The sequence below is a fragment of the Rhinatrema bivittatum genome, chromosome 18, assembly GCF_901001135.1.
Source record: "Rhinatrema bivittatum chromosome 18, aRhiBiv1.1, whole genome shotgun sequence".
NCBI classification, from domain to species: domain Eukaryota; kingdom Metazoa; phylum Chordata; class Amphibia; order Gymnophiona; family Rhinatrematidae; genus Rhinatrema; species Rhinatrema bivittatum.
In genome coordinates, this window is record NC_042632.1 from 33,499,351 (window position 1) to 33,519,819 (window position 20,469).

Genomic DNA, 20,469 nt, shown 5'->3' on the forward strand with positions numbered 1-20,469 from the left:
TTTCGGCTTCCCAAGGGAAAGGGAGAGGGATGAGGGAGTTGGACAAAAATAAATAAATAAGCCAGGGAAGTTCCCTTAGCAAGAACCAAGCGACAGATAAATCTGGAAATGATGGAGCGATTTCTTCAGAGGTGGAGAAGGCACCTAATGCAGGAAGGGAGAGGAAGATGACGGAGGGGGGGGGAGGGGGGACGGAACGAAGAACTGCCCATCAATCTGTGGCCTGACAGGTTGGGCGGAGGAATGGATAGCTTTCACAAATCACTGCATGTGAGAGATGCACTGACACTTTGGCAGATGAATATGGAAATATGATTTCTATCTGTGGCAGTAAAATTGTAAAATGTGTCAGGACCTGACGGAGGAAGGGAGGGGGAGGAATTCAGATAGAAGAGGGAAAAGGAAGGAGAGACGGAGGAATGGAGAGGGGGAGAAAGGCAAGACTGGACTAGGTAAGAGAAAAAGCCTGAATGAAAGGGGAAAGGGAGGGAGACCAGATTAGGCAGAAAGTGGGTGGAGCAAAAATCGAGACGGTGCCTGATTTTACGAATGGATTTGCACGGGAAAACTTGTGGGGTCGACCGGGAGCTGCAGGGCAAGGCAAGGACATGAGCAGGTTATGAGCGCTACCTGAGCCCAGGTTCGACAGCAAGTCCTAGGGTGGGGGACGCATGGAACAGCCTTCCAGCCCACAGCGGGAGGGGGAGTCAAGGGCAGGGTCTGAATTCAAGAGCACAGGGGATCTCTGAGGGAGTGGTAGGGATTGTAGAGCTGAGGAGTGGGGGTGGACGGGCAGACCTGGGGTCTTTTTCTGCCGTCATGTTCCTCTGTTTCTATATAAATCACTCCCCAGGAATCAGCACTCATTCTGGAAACCCAAGAAAGACATTCTTTCATCTAACTACTGCCGACATTCAGGCCGATACAGTAAAGCGCGCTCAGCTGAGCGCCATGTTTTACCCGTGGTTGGACGTGTGTATTGGATGTGCGTCCACTACCCCTTATACAATAAGGGGTTTAGCGCGTCCAATACACGCGTGCATGTTGTGGAGGCTATTAGTCATGCGCCCCAGATATAGAAACAAAATGTGCGCCCTTTCCACACATTTTACGCTCAGAAATTAGCGCCTGCCCATGGGTGTGCACAGGTTAGGGAAACAGACGCTCGTAAAATTGAGGGTTCATTTTCCAAACCCGCTGACAGACACCTCTCCTGGGCTTCCGCTCCTAAAGAAACACTAGGGGGTGCGCTATTGTCCCTAGCGCCTCCTTTTTAGCGCGACCCCCTCATTTAAATATGTTATCGTGCGCCAAGGAGAAGTGACTGGGCGCACGTTTTTATTGTATCGGCCTGAAAGTGCTGGACTGGAAGCCTCCCTCTTTTATTCTCTTGGGCACGGTGGCACTCACGTTGAATTACTAAACTGCACGCATTGTCGGTCCCCAACAGCTGCCACATGCTTCCTTTTCTCCTTATGCACAATTTTTGTCTGATTGGGCTTTTATTTTTGGCACGGAGGGTGGGAAATCGAGTAGCACCTTCAGCAAATGTGGTGCTGAGGAAAATATAATAAACCTGATAGCATCATCGCGAGCCCAATTTGCCATGTGCTGACTTTCTTCCGCCGGTGCATCAGTCTGATCTTGCAGTAGGAAAAACTCCTGCAGGGCCAGTGCCGGGCTCTCAGACAGTCTGGAACGTCCCACGTTATCTCGGTCCCCGCCCCAACTCACAACTCTGTCCAAGCAGCAAAGCATGCAATTCAGATAATAGCACATACATCAATACAGTCATCATGCGTTGAGATTTATTTTATTCCTGAGAAGGTAGCGGTGTTTGAAGATTGTGAAAGCTTCCGCCACGTAGCCACGCCCACCATTCTGAATGCAAATAAATCTGAGCCTTCCTCAAGACCCACTGCGAACATCACATGGATGCGGGCAGAAACCTTTTCCAACCCTTTTTTATATGGGTAAACAGCTGTTTTGCCACGTGAAACGGGACAGGGAAATATTGTCCTCCCCTCCCACGACGGTGCGTGAAAGTATCCATGCTTTGTTTACAGACGGGGGATTTTCACCCCTGGCAAAAAAAAAAGGGGAGGGGTTAGGTTAGGGAGGGGCTTTTATGGTGAAAGGCCCATGCATACTTTCCATGTGTTCATTTATACCTGATCCTAAAGTAGATGCAAATACACGTGGGTACTAAGAAAGCGTGGCGTGCCGCCAGCCTGATCGGCTAAGGCAACCCCATGGGGGAGGGGCAGAGGACTCCTTTTGAAAAGCAGTTTGCAGGCCTCTAGGTACAATGTACCCACGGATTATACGACTCTCATGGGTACTTGCCAGGTTCTTATGGCCTGGATTGGCCACTGTTGGAAACAGGATGCTGGGCTTGATGGACCCTTGGTCTGACCCACTATGGCATGTTCTTATGTTCTTACCCCGCTAGTAACACAGTAAATGACAGCTGATAAAAGAACCAATTGGCCCATGAGACTGCTCGGCAACTCCAGTCCACACTGCTAAGGCTGCATCCCAGCTGCCGGCCCTCTCCAGCTCAGTTTCAGCCGCCTTCCTCGTGGGTTCTCTGTCATCCTGGGTAAATGAGCGCCGCGAGTTTCCATCCATAGCCCGACACGCAGCCTCCCCCCCTCCCCCATGGAAAGCCGGCACAGCCGTACAAACCAGCGGAGGCCGAACGTGGGGGCGAGCATTTAACACACAAAGACAGGTGCTCCGGCTCTAACAGAAGCTGTACCGTCCCATATTTCTTTCTTCAAGGTAAACCAGTAAAATGATTAAGAAATTAATGATAGCAGCGCACAAAAACCAAGGCAAGCTGGAAATAAGAAGAAAACAAGAAGTAATAGACAGTGGGCCAGTGGATATTTTGGCTTCTGTCTACGCGATGCGCCTTAATGCACGCAGGCCTGCCCCCCGCCAGTTCTCACAGCTCAACTAGCCCTGTTACGTTTCTTAAGGGGGAGCGGGGATGTCTGTCTTGAAAAAGTACAGACGGGGGGAGAGGAAAAGAATTCATTCCCCTCTCCTGCAGCTGAAAATGTGGTTCTTACGGCCACTGCGTAGCTAGATATCACGAAACCAGCAGCATAGTCATGCGGTACATATGTAGATAAATAATTCCTCTTTGCGCAACTAATCCTTTGATCCAGATAGTTTTCTGGTAACGGCTCGTCAGCTGTTTTTTTTAATCCCATGGTGAGGGGAGCTAGGTAAAGGAGATTAAGCCCCCTAATCCATCTCCCCAGCGTGGCGTTATGTATTTAGGAGAGCTCCATTACATTCCTGCGGCCGGGTAAACTAATAAAGATTCCAACATGTACTTGTGCCCAAGATTGATTTGAATATAATTGTAATAAAAGGCAAAATAAACCATCAACCGGGAGCCGAGTGCCTTAAACACATTTAAAAGTTTAATAATCCCTGGACCCGGACCAACAGCACAAACCCAAGCATCTCTTGGAGCTGAGATACAGCTGTTAGAGGCTGCCAGTGCAGCAGAGAGAGAGAGGGGGAAGAGAGCCGGGGGTGGGAGGGGAGCAGGGTGGCAGAGAGCGGGGGATATTTTTAGAAGCAGAAGGGGAAAAAAAAACAACCCAAACAGTTCCTTTCATTTTGATTTTATTTACAGAACCTCTCTCTTTCTTGTGTATTAAACACACAGAAGAAAAAGATGTGGGAGGGGGGCAAGCATGAAAGCAGAACGGGAGGGATACTGAGGATGACTAAAGTGTGTTAGAGGAGGAGGAGGTAGGATGTGGGGAGGGGAGGGGTTGCAAGGGAGAGATTAATTTGGGGGTTGCTAGCTGACGCCATCTTTTTCAGGGCAGGCCCTCCTGGTTCTGCCCCCTCCCCCACCCCCAGTGCATCCAGGGACTTGTAGTCCTGCATTTCTTAAGGAGTCGATCAGGCCTACAGGTCTGTGCATGTAATGTGTAAGGGGGGTACAGCCAGTAATGGATCAGCCTTCCCCCGCAACAAAACAGAAACGGTTGGTTCTTCTCCATTGGTTTCCCCATTCACTCTTGAACGCATGACTAAGCCGCCTGGTTTTCTGGATAGCCACAATGAATGATTTTGGATTTAATACTACATTATTCCAAACCCGTGCTCAAGGCCATTTAGAGTAGGTAGGTCCCTGCCCCGGAGGGCTTACATTCTAAGTGCATGATTCAGTAAGGGTTTTTCCCATAGACACAAAAATGGGAGAAAAGCCTTAATGAATCTGGTCCTAAATTGGTACCTGGGCAAAGAGGGCATAGTGACTTGCCTAAGGTTACAAGGAGCATCAGTGGGATTTGCATCCTAGCTTCTCCAGTTCTCAGGTCACTCCGCTTCACTTGGTCTCTGATCTATGCAGATATACTGTACATCGTGGATATCCTGGAAACCAGAGTGGGAAGGCGTGAGGCCAGGACTGGACGAGGACCCATGGCCCTAGAGAACAGATGCAACATCTAAGAGGAGGAGTGGCCCAGAGCCAGGGACATGCATTCATTTTTAAACAAAATGCAAAATAAAATTGAAAAATACCCCAGAATTTGAGGGGTGGCGGAGGGGGCAGGCATTTTCACTGACTTTTGTCCTTGGAAAAAAAATAACTTAACAGACAGGAAGTCCCTCCCCTTCCCAGGCCCCTGGACCACATGCCGCATGGCTGTACAGTAATATGGCGCCGGCCTCAGGGGATCACTCCTGCACATTTCCACATCAGAGACCCCACAGAAGGAGTAAGCATGCTCAGGGGCTGGAGAGGTCCCACTTCTTTTTGTTGCTTTCTTTTGCGGCAAGTGGGAGGTTTCATTTAATGTTGAGTGTGGTTCAGCAAATGAAACGAATTAAAACAAACATTAAAGGAACCGAAACCCCCAAATGAAAAAAACAAAACAAAACAGAAGAAAGAATATGTTTTCTGTGCTGAGCTCATTAAGGGCCACATTCGTTAAGGCTTTTCTCCCATTTTGTGACTATGGGGAAAGCCCTTAGTGAATCAGGTCCTAAGAGCATGAATTAATGTTTCAGGGGCCGTTCTGGGACTTGCGTTTCATGCCCCTCTGCCGCAGACTCGCTGTGTAACCTTGGACAAGTCGGCTCATTTTATCTCTGTGCTGTGCTCTCAGGGCACAGTTGAAAGGAAGTTGTTTGTCCTAATCTGACTTTCATGGAAAGCTAATTTTCTTTTTCTTAATGGATCTTCCATTATCTCACTTACATTTTCATGAACTGTGGTAACCTTGGTATCAGTGAGTGAGTGAGACTTGTTGACCTGTTTAAGGTTGTTGCCAGGAAGAACAAACAGCCAAAGTCAGAGATTCTCAGCCAAGGCCACAGACAGGTCTGGTTTTCAGGATATCGACAATGAATATTCATGCAGACTGAGGTTAATTTGCATAGCTTTGAAATAGTCTGCCCAAAGCAATGTGTCTTATTAATGCTTACCTATGCTTCGGGACAAGCATGAAGACCTGCCTATTTGCCCAAGCTTTTGATTCTGGCTAACTGGGCTGTTACCCTGGCCTTCAGCGTTGGCTTTTGGTCTTTCCTGTGTGTTATGTTTTCTATATTCATTTTTATATTGTATATTACTCAAAGGTTGTTTCTTTTTTTTTGTTTTATTATTATTTTGCCTATGTTATCATTTGATGCTGGTACCACTTTGTGCAATATGGAAGAGTGGATTACAAATACATTTGAATTTGGAAAACCAGATGTTCTTGAGGACTGAAGCTGATAACTCCTGGTCCCTGATGAAAGATTAGATTCATGAGTATTGACCGACAATGAAAAATGAAGAATAGTTACTCGGGTGTTAGTAGCAAGCAGACACTATCAGACTAGAAGCAGGGACTATCTTCAATGATGGAGTTCCTCTTGACATAAGGGAGCACTGATTGAGTTTGGAGAAGACATGTCACCCCCATTAAATTCATAAAAGTTTCATAACCAAATAGATGTTTGATAAGAAAATTCTTAAAATGTACTTATTACATATTCTTATAATGTGACTATTATAGTGGAAATAGCCACATCAATTTCTTAAATCCCATAGGTTTGCTAAAATCAGGGTCTTATTGTAATACATACTATCACTGAATAGTACTGCATGTGTCTAGTAAGAAGTATCTGTATTATTATTGGTAGGATTATGGTGCTTAAGGGGGGGGCAGTTAGATGCTAGGGTATATTGGCCAATACTCCATTCTAAAAGCCTTCCACTCCTACTTTGAATTTATATCGTAGGTTTATCCCTAACTGGCCTCATTTAAGATGCACAGTAGATTAATATTTCAAGTACTATTTTAAATATAATTCCCAGGTTGCGTTCGTGATTTTGCAAAAATGCATTGTACTAGTAGTCATGTTAGTCCTGGAAAGATTGGACCTGGGAGGTATTGCAAGTTTATGTATGGGCCAACTCCGGTGGCTCAGTGCCAGTGCTGTGCACTGCTGTGCTGAAGCCTTAGGTTCAATTCCTGAGCCTGGCTTTTGTTCTCCAGGTCAGCTGGGACTGAAGATGCTGGAGAAGCAGCATTTACATCCCCTGTGGGGGCGGGGGAGGGAATCCCAGTCATTGCTCAATGGTGACATCTACTGGCTGCAACTAGGGGTGCACATATACCTCGTTCCAGTGAACATCGGACCACAATAGCAAGGGCCGGGCTAGGAAAGGCTATAAAAATAGAGGAAATCCCCCAAGTTCATGACAATTTTGCCCAAACAGAGGCCAGTTCTGACTGAACCCAAGGAGCAGAAAGAAACTGTCAGGCCAAAAATACAATTTAAAAAAATGGAAAAGATCTTGCCAACAACATATGGATAATTTTTATATTGGACCAATAAAAGGTATGACAACCAACAAAGAATGCACACAAAATAAACGTCTCATAGTGATTTAGGACTCAGTTCATCCAAATTAATTCTGGTTTCGGGGGGGAGAGACTAATAATGAAAAATATTGTGGTTCTGATGAATAGCAGCTTCTGCTAAAAGAGATATTTAGCAAAAAAAATAGAAAAGATTCGTCATGACCTGAAACAAAAAAGATATTTAGAGCACAAAGGAGAAGGAGCCGCTCAAGATGCTCCACTAACACCCTCCGCCGCAGACTTGCCCATATACACCTACTCCCAACCAAATGCATGCACGCTTTTCCTGCACCTGTGGTGTGGACCAGAACGAAACAAGCACAAGTGCATGCGAGAATGCAGCCACCGCCATGCAGCTCCCATTACATTCTATGCAATACCTGCTTTCTGAAACACCCAGGAAACTTACCCGGAATAAGTCATACATGCCTTAAAAACAGAATAAATGTAAGCATTTACAGTGCTGGAAAGTGAAGCCCTGTACATCTTCCTGTGGGTTTGGTGGGTGCCGTGAGTCCCTCTCCTCCCTCGCCCAGGCCTGCTGGCATTGACAGAGCTAGGGGGTCAGGGGTGATTTTCTGCCAGGTCACCAAGCTGCAATGTTTTGTCACCGAACTGGAGGGGTTTTTTTTAACCCGATTCCCTTTCCCAGTTACAGCTGGAATGGAAGCTGGAGGCTGCCTATGGCCCTGACCTAGAACCATGTTTTTTTTTATTTATTTTTTACAAAAGTTACCACTGGCTTGGGGGGGGTGAGGGGGCTCCTTTTGCTTCTCCTCCTTTTTCTTCCCCTCCTCCTGCAGCTGCTGCAGGAACAGAATGCTGGCCAGTCACTGCAAAAGAGGAAGCGGGAAAACTCAGCTTAAACCCTGCCCGAGGACCTATAATTTTCATTTTTTTAACACCAGGGCTATCCATACAAAAGAAAGAAAATTGACAAAAGGAGTGACCAAGAAAGCAAACAGTCACACAGCAAAAGAATCACAGGATAGCAAGAAACAGGCTTTTACAGAAATTGGTAACCACTTACTGTACATCCAACCACACTGAAAAGAGTAAAAGGACGCTTGTAACAATTCAAAGAACTTGACAGTGAGCATGACATCAAAATGACTGGCTGACAAACTCAAGACTAACATATGGCTAACATACATTAACCGACTGACATCAAGCATGATCTCAGTGCATCAAAAATGGTGCAATTACAAACAAGAAGTCACAAAATGAGTCATCCAGATTCACGTGCACTAAACAGACCGGGCGGTCATGCCATCACATTAGCATGTGGTACCATCAGACAAGCATGTGCAGTCAAACTTGCAAAACGCGCACAGTCAAGCAAACCATGACAAAAGGGTAAAATTATTTGCTAATTACCCCCTTGTACAGCAGATACCAGGGTGCCCCCTAAACGAACCCTCATGCTGAAACCCAGGCACCCTGTCCTCCACATGTGCTAGACTAGTGTATGCAGGGACAGGAACCTCCAGCCATGCCCCCTGACAGGAAATAGTGTTAGCCTACTCCCGGACATTCTGAAAAACAAAAAGCACTGGGAAAAAATGTCAATGAAAAATAGGCAAAATAGAAATATTTAAGAATATCCCAAGAAAAAAAGGGTATACTAAGAAACTAACTAGAAGGAATGGAGAGTACTTTCTGGGATGCATGATCCACAACTATGCATGGATTAAAAAAAACAAACAAAAAACAGCCCGATCAGAATCCTCAAGCCTCTCCTGAGATGCCTTGAAAATTTGGTATGGATAGAAAACAAAAGTTATTTTGTGTGCATGTATTGGTAAAATGTGTGGATCCGCCCAACAATATCCCTGTCATGATCCTTGGAGATCGCCACCCCCTCATACGACCTGAAAATCTGATGTGGCTAGGACACCAAACACAAAATAACTCACACACGCACACATTAAGTCTTCTTTTCCTTTGGAAAGTAAAAACATAGTAATCAATGTACAAAACAATAGTAACATATATCAAAATGAGTGTCGAGAAATGGAAAATACAAGCCTATCAGTGTTCACAAATGCTATGTAGAAAAATATGTTCCAGAAAGAGGGTCTATTTGGTTAAAACTCATGTAAAGGGGGGTTTATATATTTTTCATCGCTATGCAGGGCCTCTCAGCCATGCTCTTTAATGTAGGATGTGATTATTAGCATTCTCTGCGGTCAGCAAATTCCTTTCTGCTGGAAATGTTTCTAAATCCTCAGTTAGGGTAAACTGAGCCCTTAGCCTGCATTTCGTGCTATAAATCTCTGTTGAATATGCTCCGAGACTCTGTGTGCATCTGAGTGAAGTATTTTGTCATATTATTTTCAGTAAGTGTGTCACGATTGGAGGTGATGGGTGTTTTTAGTGAAGCTTCTAACCTTTACCCATATTAAACCAGAGTTTTGACAAGCAAAGAGGAAAAAAAAAAAAAGTGACCCCCGGGGAGGGAGGGACTGTGAAACTTTAATACTGTCCTTATAGTCTGAGAATTTGAAGCAGAAATCAATTAGAGAGCTGGGAAGGGCGAGAGAGACAATGTGTTAGAGAGATCAGAACACAAAGTATGAGTGGAAGAGAGAGAGGGGAGGAGAGAGAGAGAGAGAGGAACTAAAATTACAGCCATTCTGCTGCTATTAGAGGAACATGTGCAGGCCACTCACAGCGTATTCACTCCAACTGCTCCTCCTTACTGCCAACAACGGGTTTGGCAGGGTCTGAGATTTTTTTTTTTGTTCATATTGTATGGAGACTGCATGTCCCAGTCCTGAACCCCCAACATACAACGACGATATGAGGACTGCATTTAAGCACAATTCTTATTTTTGAGAAAGAATTTAACATTTTTTATTGTATTAAGTTCTGCAATCAATTTGCATATTGGCTTAATGGGTACTTTGGGAGGTGTAAGTTGAACGCTAACATTGAGGGTTTCCTGGTGGGTTCAGGATGGTAGTTTGGGGTGACGGGGGGGGGGGGGGGTAGGGAAGATAATGGATCTTGTGTTTTTTTTATGGGGGGGGCAGGCGGGGAATTAAGATCCATTTTTTCCACTCTGCCCTTTAAAAAATAGTTATGCTTCTCGATGGACTTTGTGACCCTCATTTTCTAGCCCATATTTCTAAAATGTTGCTCTAAATAGCACCTGAAAGCGGTCATCCTTGATGGCTTTCACCTCATTGCCAATGGAGAGAATCAGCTTCACCAAAATGTCAGCATGGTTACTGGCATGCCAGGGTACGTCCTCACCAAAACTAATTGATGTTTTCCAGTGACAATGGAGGTTTAAGGTTCCTCAAACCATTGACCAAAAATCAGATATATGTACCAAGGTTTTAAATAGTACAAGCAGCATTCAAATGTAAGATTCTCAACTCAGCTTGTTTCAGCTCTGTCATATCTCTGATTTACCTATTAAATCTGAGCCTTTAGGGCCAGTTTGGAATAAGATCTATTTTTAATGCGCATGCCACTTCATTCTGATTTTTTGAAATTCAAACTTTTTATGTCACTGTAAAGTCTTAACATAAGGGCTCCTTTGAAATGGACTCTAGATTCAATCCCTAAGAGGAGATGATGATAACTTGAATTTCAATTCCTGTGCCATCCTGGAATCTGAATATTGAATCGAGGAGAAAATGTTGAGCAGAGCTTAAAAGGAAAGCGAACAGGAATTGCAAATTGGCGACCCTTAGCGAGGAGACTCTCTCCCCTGTCCCCTAGGAAGCAGGTGGGTCGCGCGAGGAGTCTGACATGGACACTCTGTGCCCCTAGGACCTTTTTCCAGCAGGAACTCAGCAAGCTCTGTATACACCAGGGCCAGGCGTTAGCACCGGGCACTGACCCTTTATCTGACTCCTAGACGAGGCCGTGCATCCCAGCAGTGTGAGAGGTAGTAAAGGTCATGCCTATTTTATACTTTGGTTATAAGTTATATGTAAACCGATGCGATGTGCAAACGGATGTCGGTATATAAAATCATTAAAATAAATAAAATAAATAGTGTGCTGCCTCAGTCTGACAAAGTCACTTCTCCACGCAGTGCCCGGCAAACAGCTGCTTTGTAATTCGCAGTTGCGTTCGTTCACGTGTGAACGTCGAAATGAGAGGAGATGGCGGCGGGTAAGAGCTCAGCATCGCTCATTCAGTCTTTTCTCTCGCTCTTCAATATAATCAATAAGAAGAAAAGACTCATTTCCCTTTTCACCGCCTGCTCTTTTTACTTTCTTTCCCCCCCCCCCCCCCCCCTTCCTGTATCTATTACGAGAACAAAAATGATTTTGCCATCTTGGGGTTTGAAACAGCATAAGGAATGCAAGCTCTTCAGATGTGTTTTTTTGGAAGCTTATTTTCCCATCCTCCTCTCCAGCCCCCTAGAAAAAAAAAACCTGTCTTTTTCGCTCCTTGGAGGGGGCCCGGCTATTGATGTTGCCCTTAATTGCAGTCAAGTTCGGCAGTGTTCTTGCAAAGGAGTCCATTAGGCCTAAGTGGCATACAGATCGAGCTGCGGAGGTGTCTGGTTTCCCAGGCATCGGCTCCTGAAAGATTGTGTCAAAACCCATCAGCGCTAAAAGGAATTACAGAATCATTATGTCCAACAGCAGAGTCCTGGCTGCAGCTTAATGCAACACAGCCACGACGTGGCAGATCAGATTCCTGCCCTGGAGAGCAGTGAGGTTACCAGCAGCAGCGGCAGCAGCGAGAGTGGCGGGCACCGGTGTGAGGCTCTGCTGACAGCTGATATCTTAAAGACTCCAGCAAGTAAACGACTACCCGGAATTTAATTGGAGCTCCAGCTCCTCTGCAGCTGCGGGATGGACTTTCTAAGCGACTGGCTTATGTGGTTAACACTCAGAGACCCTGCCCAGTAATTTTCCTCCGCAGAGTGCATTGGGTGTACAACAGGGTTAAGCTCGAAAGTGTTTACACGCAAAACTGTATTTGGAATTCGGACTGGGGGCTCACCTCCTGTCTACCATTAGGAAGTAGGAAGCAACGATTGATCCACAGGACCTCAAGTGAGCAACAGGAATGAAAGTACTGTTTACTTTAAAAAAAAACGTTGCACTTGTTCGTTCAGACCGGATTGCAATGTGTTTCAGGGCTCTGTGGCACTTCAGACATACACGTAGTCATCTCTAGGGTAGGTAACCTGGAAGCACATTTCTGGCATATGAACTGCGCAGACATCTCCAAGGGGGAGGGGAGGGAGGGAGAAGAATATGGATATTAACTTTCTACTCCCTTGTCCAGGACGGTAGACTGGAAGAGAGAACAGCCACTTTCTATGGGATGGTAGGTGAAATTCAGATTAAGATGGTTATTACCTTAAGGAGAAGGAGAGGCATCCAGAGGTTATTACAGAATCCCACTCCTCACAGTGGCTCTTCCTAGAAACTTTTCTAAGTGGGCACAGAAGCCAAGTTCATTTTCGTTTTCAAGGGAGCCGAACTATTAGAAATCACCGCAGGACGACCGATAAAGAGTTCCCTTCAGGCTCGGGAACTCTCCAAGGTCCTGAACGTGACTGCGGCCGCCGCAGAGCACTGAGTCTGGGACTCGCTGTGCGGAAGGGTCGCCCTGTGGCCTTGCAGTAACCAAGCAATCTCCTCTCCTGTGCTCTTCTAGGCATGTACACGCTGATTAACGAAAGTGCCCTGCCGCAGTAATGCGCATTATTAGTTCTAATGGAGCCTGTTCTCTAATGTGTGCTGTAGCGGGTTAGCACCGTAGCGCACTGCCCTGAATAGGCCCGATAAAGGCCGAGGGTCAGGCGACGCAAAACCATAGTGAGGGGAAGGCAAAATGGTTCGTCTTCTATCCAAACGGATTTTGCTGTTTGTTATCGCACTTTTTTTTTTTTTGTTCCATTTCAGATCAGCACTTCCGATCCAGATCGCTTTATTGGCATGACAGTTCTACGTGTGCTGCCAAAGTAATACATGGGACTGATGGAAAACTTAAAGAGAAAGAAAATAATTATCAAAGCAAATATAAAATGACTGGTTACAGAAAAAAAAAAAACTATAACGAGACACTGTCCTGCATATATGTCCAATCCCCCAGCTCACCTCAGCGCTCATCAAGGCCTGGAATCGGGATTCGTTTAATGGTTTCCTGCAATACAAGACAGCATTATATACATTTAAGGAAACTTTACACACAGTGTATAATAGATACAGTGTATTTAAAAAATCCTATATAAAATCATTAATTATAATTTGTCTGATATTGTTTGTGTTAACAAACTGCCTTTATAATAATTTCATGGGCTTTCAGCTCGTATGTTAACATTAGTAACTATGGTCCATCATATTAAGAATTTAAACTACCCTACTGCAATTACTGTGCACACTTGTTAGCTTCTGCCCCTGCTCAGTGCTCCTTTCACCTCTGCAGGGTCCGATCAGCAAGTCTGCTGCCAAAGAGCTGCACTATGAGATAGTGTAGGGTAGAGAGACAGAGGGTGGGAAAGAGAGCAGAGAAAGAGAGAGGGAGAGCCTCCCTTTTTCATCTTTTTCTTCCATCTGGGATTCTCCAGAAACCATCTAAAATCTGTTAAAAGAAAAAGAAAACCTGTCTCGTGTACTCTAGGCAGCTTTGCAAGATTTCCTCTCTAGCATATGTTCATGTACTGAAAACTCTATGGCTCCAAACTTTTCACTTTGAAATGGTGAATTTTTGAAGTCTGCTCTTGAGTGAGCAGCAGCCTGACTCTGCTTGCCTGGTCAGAGCTGTCTTGTGTGGTTTCTCTTCTGTCGAGGTGACACACTTCACTGCAGTCTCATGTTTCTGATTATAAAGTGTCCCCTTCAGTCTGAATGAGGTTCAATCAGGATCAAAACCAAAACTCTGTTAATGTTAATTATCATTAAGTATTAATTAATGAGAAGCACTTTAGAAGCGCACAGTTTTTGATTCTGATTGATGACCCTTTATTGAAGCAGGAAGCCACTCTACAATCAGACATAGCAGTGCCCAGTGAAGTGTGTCATACTGGAAAGGTCTGTACTGATGCTCGGCGTGGTTAACCCTTTATTGGCAAGCAGCCCCAATGGATTGTTCCTTGATATGATGACAGAATGAGATAAGCAAGGCTCATGGTCTCTCTTGATGCCATGGACTCTGCCCCTTCCTGTGGAATTACCATGACAGACCAAGGAGGTGAGTCCAGACAGATTGGTTCAGGAAGGAAAAGGGAGACTCTCCCATGGTGGCACATTTCAACTCCCTTCCTGGTCTCTCCCCCCCCCCCCCCCCCCCCCCAACTGCTCATCATGGCAAAAAAAAAGGGGGAAAGAGCTGCAGCACATTGGGACATCTCCTCAGCCTCCTCCTCTGCTACCTAGGCCCAACTATTGCTTTCAATTGTGGAGCTGTAAAATGCATTGTATTACATTTGGTGGCTCATGGGACAGCCCCATGAGCCATTACACTCACCCCAAATGCTGACAGACTCTACCTATGGTGAGGATGCAGCCCACAGATGAACGCTGCCAAGAGTGGCCCACAAGGCCTGAATGCTGCCATGATTGGACCCCTCCCAAGGTTGCACGCATGGCACATGCCAATACTCAAAGGGCCCAGGGTGGGTAAGTCCTCCTGGCATCCTTTGATGACATCACCGGGATCTCCCTATATAAGTTGCTCCCATTCAATCCTCAGCAACTGGTCTACTGCCTAGGTGTTACTCTATGTTCTTGTGCCCAGCCTCCAGCCTGTCTCATCCAGCCTTGCCTTGCCAATTATATCTCATTCAGCCTCATAGCCTCATCCCAGCATCATGCAGTGTCTCTTTGTGTGTCCTTCTCCACCCCTGGCCTGATTTCCTGGAACTGAATTCTTTACATTGCACCCAACCATGCCTGCCTGTCTCTGGACCTGAGTGCTTGTCTGCCATCTGCCCTGACCCTTAGCCTGTCTCCAATATCTCCAGTCTGCTGCCTGTCCTGATTCTGGGCATGCCCTTGGACGCTTGATCTCTTTATCACCTTAGGGACCCACCTAAGTCTTACTGGTCACTAGAACCCAAGGGCTCAACCTGCATGGGAGGTGGCTAACACAGGTGAAGCTCCAGATTGCCCCCAATCTTCCCTCCATCTCCTCCACCCACATCTCTAATCCTCTCTTTTTCCTCGCCTCTGTCTTCCCTCCTTCACAACTCCCCATGCCCAATCCTGACTTCCTTCTTCTCCCCATCCAGGAGAGCTCCTCTGCCTCTCTTCCCACATTAACACCTTAAATTCCCCACCCATTGAACTCCCAAAAGAATGAAATAAAATATTCAGATACAAAGTAAGGTTGGGAAAACTACTTTATTTTCATTATGTAAAATATCAAATATGCAAAATAATTCAAAATGTACACAGATGTGCTGCGAATTCCTGAAGAATTGTCTAACTGTTGCCTCAGAATCTATGCCTGATCTGCCACAGGAAACTGGTGGCTCTCTGGCTACAGTTTCTAAACCTCTGGAGTTGAAACTCTCATTGCTGGAGCGGAAAGTGACCTGCTAGCTCCAACTCACAAGTGACAGTTATGCCAGTCCAGGTTTCCTAACACCTGTTTCAAAGCCTTTTGAGAATTTTTCGATGTGGAAATCTCGAAACCAGAAGTTGAAAAACCAGGAGTGTCTTACCTTTCCATGTCTTCAAATCAGATGGTCACACTCATGAGAAGGAAGAGAAGGCTGTAACAATAATAATAATACTAATGGACCCTACAAGCTACTATCTTTCATTTATCTATTTCTGTTAATATTTCTTATAGCGCTCAACCAGTGCACATAGAACCATAGTTCTGCAGAATTTGTATTGAGTAACCATAAGGGAAGAGGCAATGAAAAAGGGAGAGAGATGACTGAATATCAGATAGAGAGGCTACAATGTCATTTGGGCTGAGTAGGTGAGCCAAGAGGTCCTTGTCAGGTAATATCTGCTCCTGTATTTAGAAGATGCACAGGAAGATCCTTGTATCACTTGTACCACTCTCTTTTTCAGTGGAAACTCATGATAGCAGCCCCACAAAAGGATCTGGCCCTTTGTATGGAGCAGGAATGGAATAGGTACAGCTATGAAAAGGTTAATACGACCAAGGGGCATGAGTGTTGTCAGTATCGAAAGCCCGATGTAGCATTCCGGTCAGGCATACGAAACCCCAGGCTGCACAGCTCTTTTCAGTTTAGTTATTCGAGCCGCACTTTAAAAATCAGGTCTTTATTCTTTAAAGTGAAAATAATAATCGCACACAGGTGCTACTATTTTGTAGTGGCAAATGATGGGAAGGCCCCGCCAAAACTTCCCTCTCCTCCCTCACACACCGCTGTGGGCCTGCACCAGCAGTAATTGAACAGGAGGATACAGGGGGAGAGGTAGCCTCGCAGGGGCTCACGCCACCACCACCACCGCCACAGGCTTCACAGTCACTCTCACCAATTGCTGCAAACCCCCCAGCCAGGTACAGCGAGCACTGCAGCCCACAGCTGTACTTTAACTCCCCTTAAGCTGTGCGACAATCAACTGGGAGGTGTTTTACATTATTAAAGTCATTATTGAAGCTGAAATATCATAACCTTAAAGGAACAAGTTTTCAAACCACAGCTCTGTAAGTTTCCACCTAGCACCAAAACAAACACACACAAATAACAGGAAGACGGTGTGTTCAAATAAGAGGAAAATATGTTTCTAAAACCCAGGCAAAACAGGCAAACAGAGCGTTGTTGTCTTGTTGCCTGAAACCTCATGTCCAAAGGAGTCATCTCTGTCTTTCCACGTTTGATTCCCCAGCCTTCGTCATGCTCCCCCCCAAACACACACACACAATTTACAAACGTCTTCCAAATTTCAGATACATCAGGACAATTCTTGCATTAATTTTTCTATAGTATGGGCGTCCCATAATGACTGAATCAGAGCCTCAAGGGAAGGTTTAAGGCGGATTAATCCAAATCTCTTGCCAAAAACCATTTTGCTGCCATCGCTTCATATGCAGCCGAATAATTTAACAGGAGGAGGCAGGGGGAGTTGACACCAGCAGCCCCCTCCTCCCCACGCCTCACAGCCACTCTCACGGACAAGCGAAAACCCAAGATGAATGCACCAAGAACTGCAGCTCCCTGTTCTATTTTTCCTCCCCTTAAATTGTGTGTGATAATCAGTTTTAATATTTCATGTCATACATAATTCATGGACCCCCATGCAGACCCTGCAGCTCCCCTTATCATAATGTAGTTAATAAATTCACTGTGAATTTTAAAGATTAATGATCTATCAAGGTGTTAATCACAGAAAACTCTCTCTTTTGAAGTTAATTAGCCACCAAATTATAAGATTTATTATGAGAGTTTTTTTCCCCTTTGTCTGTCTGGTTGCAATAATCGAGGTCTCCATTTTACTAAGTAACACGGATTTTAATATTTATAAGTTCTAATCAAAGCTGAATGTACAGGGACACTGGAGAGGGTTATGTCAAACATCTTGTTTTCAAAAATATGTCAAAAATTAATTAATTGCACAATAAACCCGCTCACCTGCCACCCACAGGGATAAAAACGCATACAAAGCTCATTGTATTACTTTTCAAATCGCAAGAGGATAGCGAATACATTGGTCCCTCTCTCTAAGGAACCTTAGTTATAACAAACATTCATTCTTCAAAAAAAAAAAAAAAAAAAGCTAATTAATGTAGCAATCTAAGGACCCCATTTCCTAAGTATTTTTCCTATGTGCACAAAATGTGAGAAAGCCCCTAATGCTGTTCTTATAAAATCTTCTATATAATGCCAAGGTTGTTGGCGCTCAGCTCAGACCAAGGTGAAAAGCCAAGGAGGTTTATTTATTTATTTAAAATCTTTTCTATACCATCGTTATTTACCATCACAATGGTTTACAGAGAGGCACGTAAATGAATGCTGATAAATGTATAGGGTCATACATTCTAAACAAGTGCCATCAAGGTCCGGTTACATAGTTTCATAATAAATACTGTTTGATGAATGTGATAAATCTTGTCCTTTTATACATGTATCATTTATATTTACAAGTATTTCGGAGAGTAGCAGTAGAAGAGACACCCAGTGAAGGACAGAGGAAGAGTGGCCTCTAATGGTTAAATCAATAGCCTGTGGCTTGGGAGAAACCAGGGTTCAAATCCTGCTTTCTCCCACTAACGCCTCTTGTGACTTTTGGCCTCATCTCCCATTGCCTCAGCTACCTGCATAGAATGTAAGCTCTGTGGAGCAGGCGCCTTACTGTGCCTGAATACTTATCACCATTGTTCAGCACTCGGTATAGCCAGTAGGGCTATAAATAATATGATTATACTTCCTGCTGTCAAGAAATAAGCTTAATCATCTATCTTGCACACCCCTTCAACGCGCAGCATAACCAGAGCTCTTGATAATGACGTGAAGGGGTTTTTTACTGGGATATATTTTACCCCTGCACTCAAGATCCCCTCTTGTTTTGGTCATCCTCGCTCCCTCTGTTTATGGGTGTTGAGGGTGAGGAGGTCAAAGCACCACCATGGTGCCCGTGATCTTTGCTTGGTGGAATGCTGGAAAGGTTTGGCATTGCTAGACAGCAGGGCAATCTGGTTTTTTTTTTCCTTTCCTTTCCTTTTGATTTTTATTCTTTATTCTCAATTTTTTTTTTATTTCATTTCCTTTAGTTTTTCTGTTTCGGCATGCATTAATTTGATTTAGCACATACTAAAAAAAAAAAAAATCATTGTTTTTCATCTCGTTTCAAATTAGAAACGAGAAATTTCTTTGCGTTTTTAATGTCATTTTTTAAAGCAGCAATGTCCCCTTGGGGTCACCCCCCCCCCCCCCCCCGCACCAAGTCTTAGCCTGGTGGTCCCATCCAGGTCGAACCCTTTTTAAACTTTCAAAATCTAACACATTTAAGGCTCTCCCAGGCTAGTGCTGCTGAGGGAAGCTTACTAATCTGCTTGGGATGCAGTCTGTAGCAGATGGGGATGGGAGTTGTACAGGCCACTCGCACAGGATGATCAGAGGTACCTGCTCTGTTAGGCAAGGGATCAGATGGAGGGAGCCAGTTTGCGCCGTTAATTTCGGTGGTTCTCTTTGCTCTGTAATGAGATACTCAACACAGCTGAGGTCAGTGATGCATTTTAAGAAGAGAAATTATAGGAGAAGCAAGCCCTGAAATGGTGTATTCCCCTATATAGCTCCTGATAGAGATGTAATGGCTGTACCTGGGTTGAAATGAAGACATTGATAAAGAAAGCTTATCGCCCAGTCAAGTGAAAGTACCTCCTTGCTTGGGCAACAAATGGTTGCCTCCTGCGTATCTTCTGCTGGTGGGAAATTGAATGTAATGCTCGCAGCCCCACAACAGCGATCTCCAGAGCTGCCAAGTGTCCTGTTCGCCAAAGGGAGAAACGTGGTCATGCATCAAAAGGGCCTATCCTCCTACTTCCCACAAGACAGGCAGACATCATGGGCTGATCTACAAAAGGAAACAGCAGCAGAGAGCTCACAGTCTGCTCGGCTCCAAAACCTATTGCTCGGCCCAGGGATCTGCTGTGTGAATTCTGAATATGAAACTTTCAGGCCATGCGGATCATAAGCTTCATGACACGCATGCGCTGGAAAGGGGAATAGCCTGAAACTGCTTCCATGCCTATTACTATGCAAGAATGAATTTCATTGGGAGAATCAGAACTCCCTTGATGATCAGACTGATCCTGCATTCCCAGTTGCCTCGTTTTAGTCATCGACCCCCCCCCCCCCCCATTTCAACCTGTCAAGGCCCTATAATCAGTGCATCTCCACCGAGCCTGGCACTCTGCTTTTTTTTCCCAATGTCCATTTGGTTCGCACATCAAAATAAACTCCAAAATAAAATCTCCTTCCAACTTATCACAAGCTCCATACAATTCAGTTCTTTAGAGTCAAAGCACTGACATTGTAGAGAGATGGTATCGCATACATGCTGCTTAATGACAAAACCAAGTCATGTGACTTGGGGGTTTTCAGCAACTCCAGAGACACAGGTTGAGCAGCAGAGATAAGTGGAGGCACAAACAAGTGAAGGAAAAAAATGCTTTTACTGCAAAAAATACATAAATCAAATTTAAAAAAAAAAAAAGCACAAGTATCATGATATTCTGGCTCTGCTGGATTCAGAGGAGTACTGCTCTGTCATTTGTTGGATGGTGGGTGGTGATAGCCATTGCTGGGGGAAACTTATTAGATGGGGTAAATGGGGATGAGGAGTCAAACGCAACAAAAGTAATCTGATAAATCTGTCCAAGGGCTTAGCGGAAAATGCCACCAAAGAAATTGATGATGTATATCAGACATATAGAAATATAATGTAACACAGACAGGTATAAAACATATAAGAATTGAAATGTAAAAGTAGTGCAAGCAAACAGGGGAAAAGAAATGATGTGAATCAATACAGAAAATGAGACAGAAAAGTGTCTGGGTTAAAAGAGATAAACTAGAGGCCTCCTAAAGGGTGATTATTGATGACCTGTTCTCTAACCCAATGTGCCGAAGCACACACTCAAAATAATACACACAAAAAGAGCCTGATGTGAT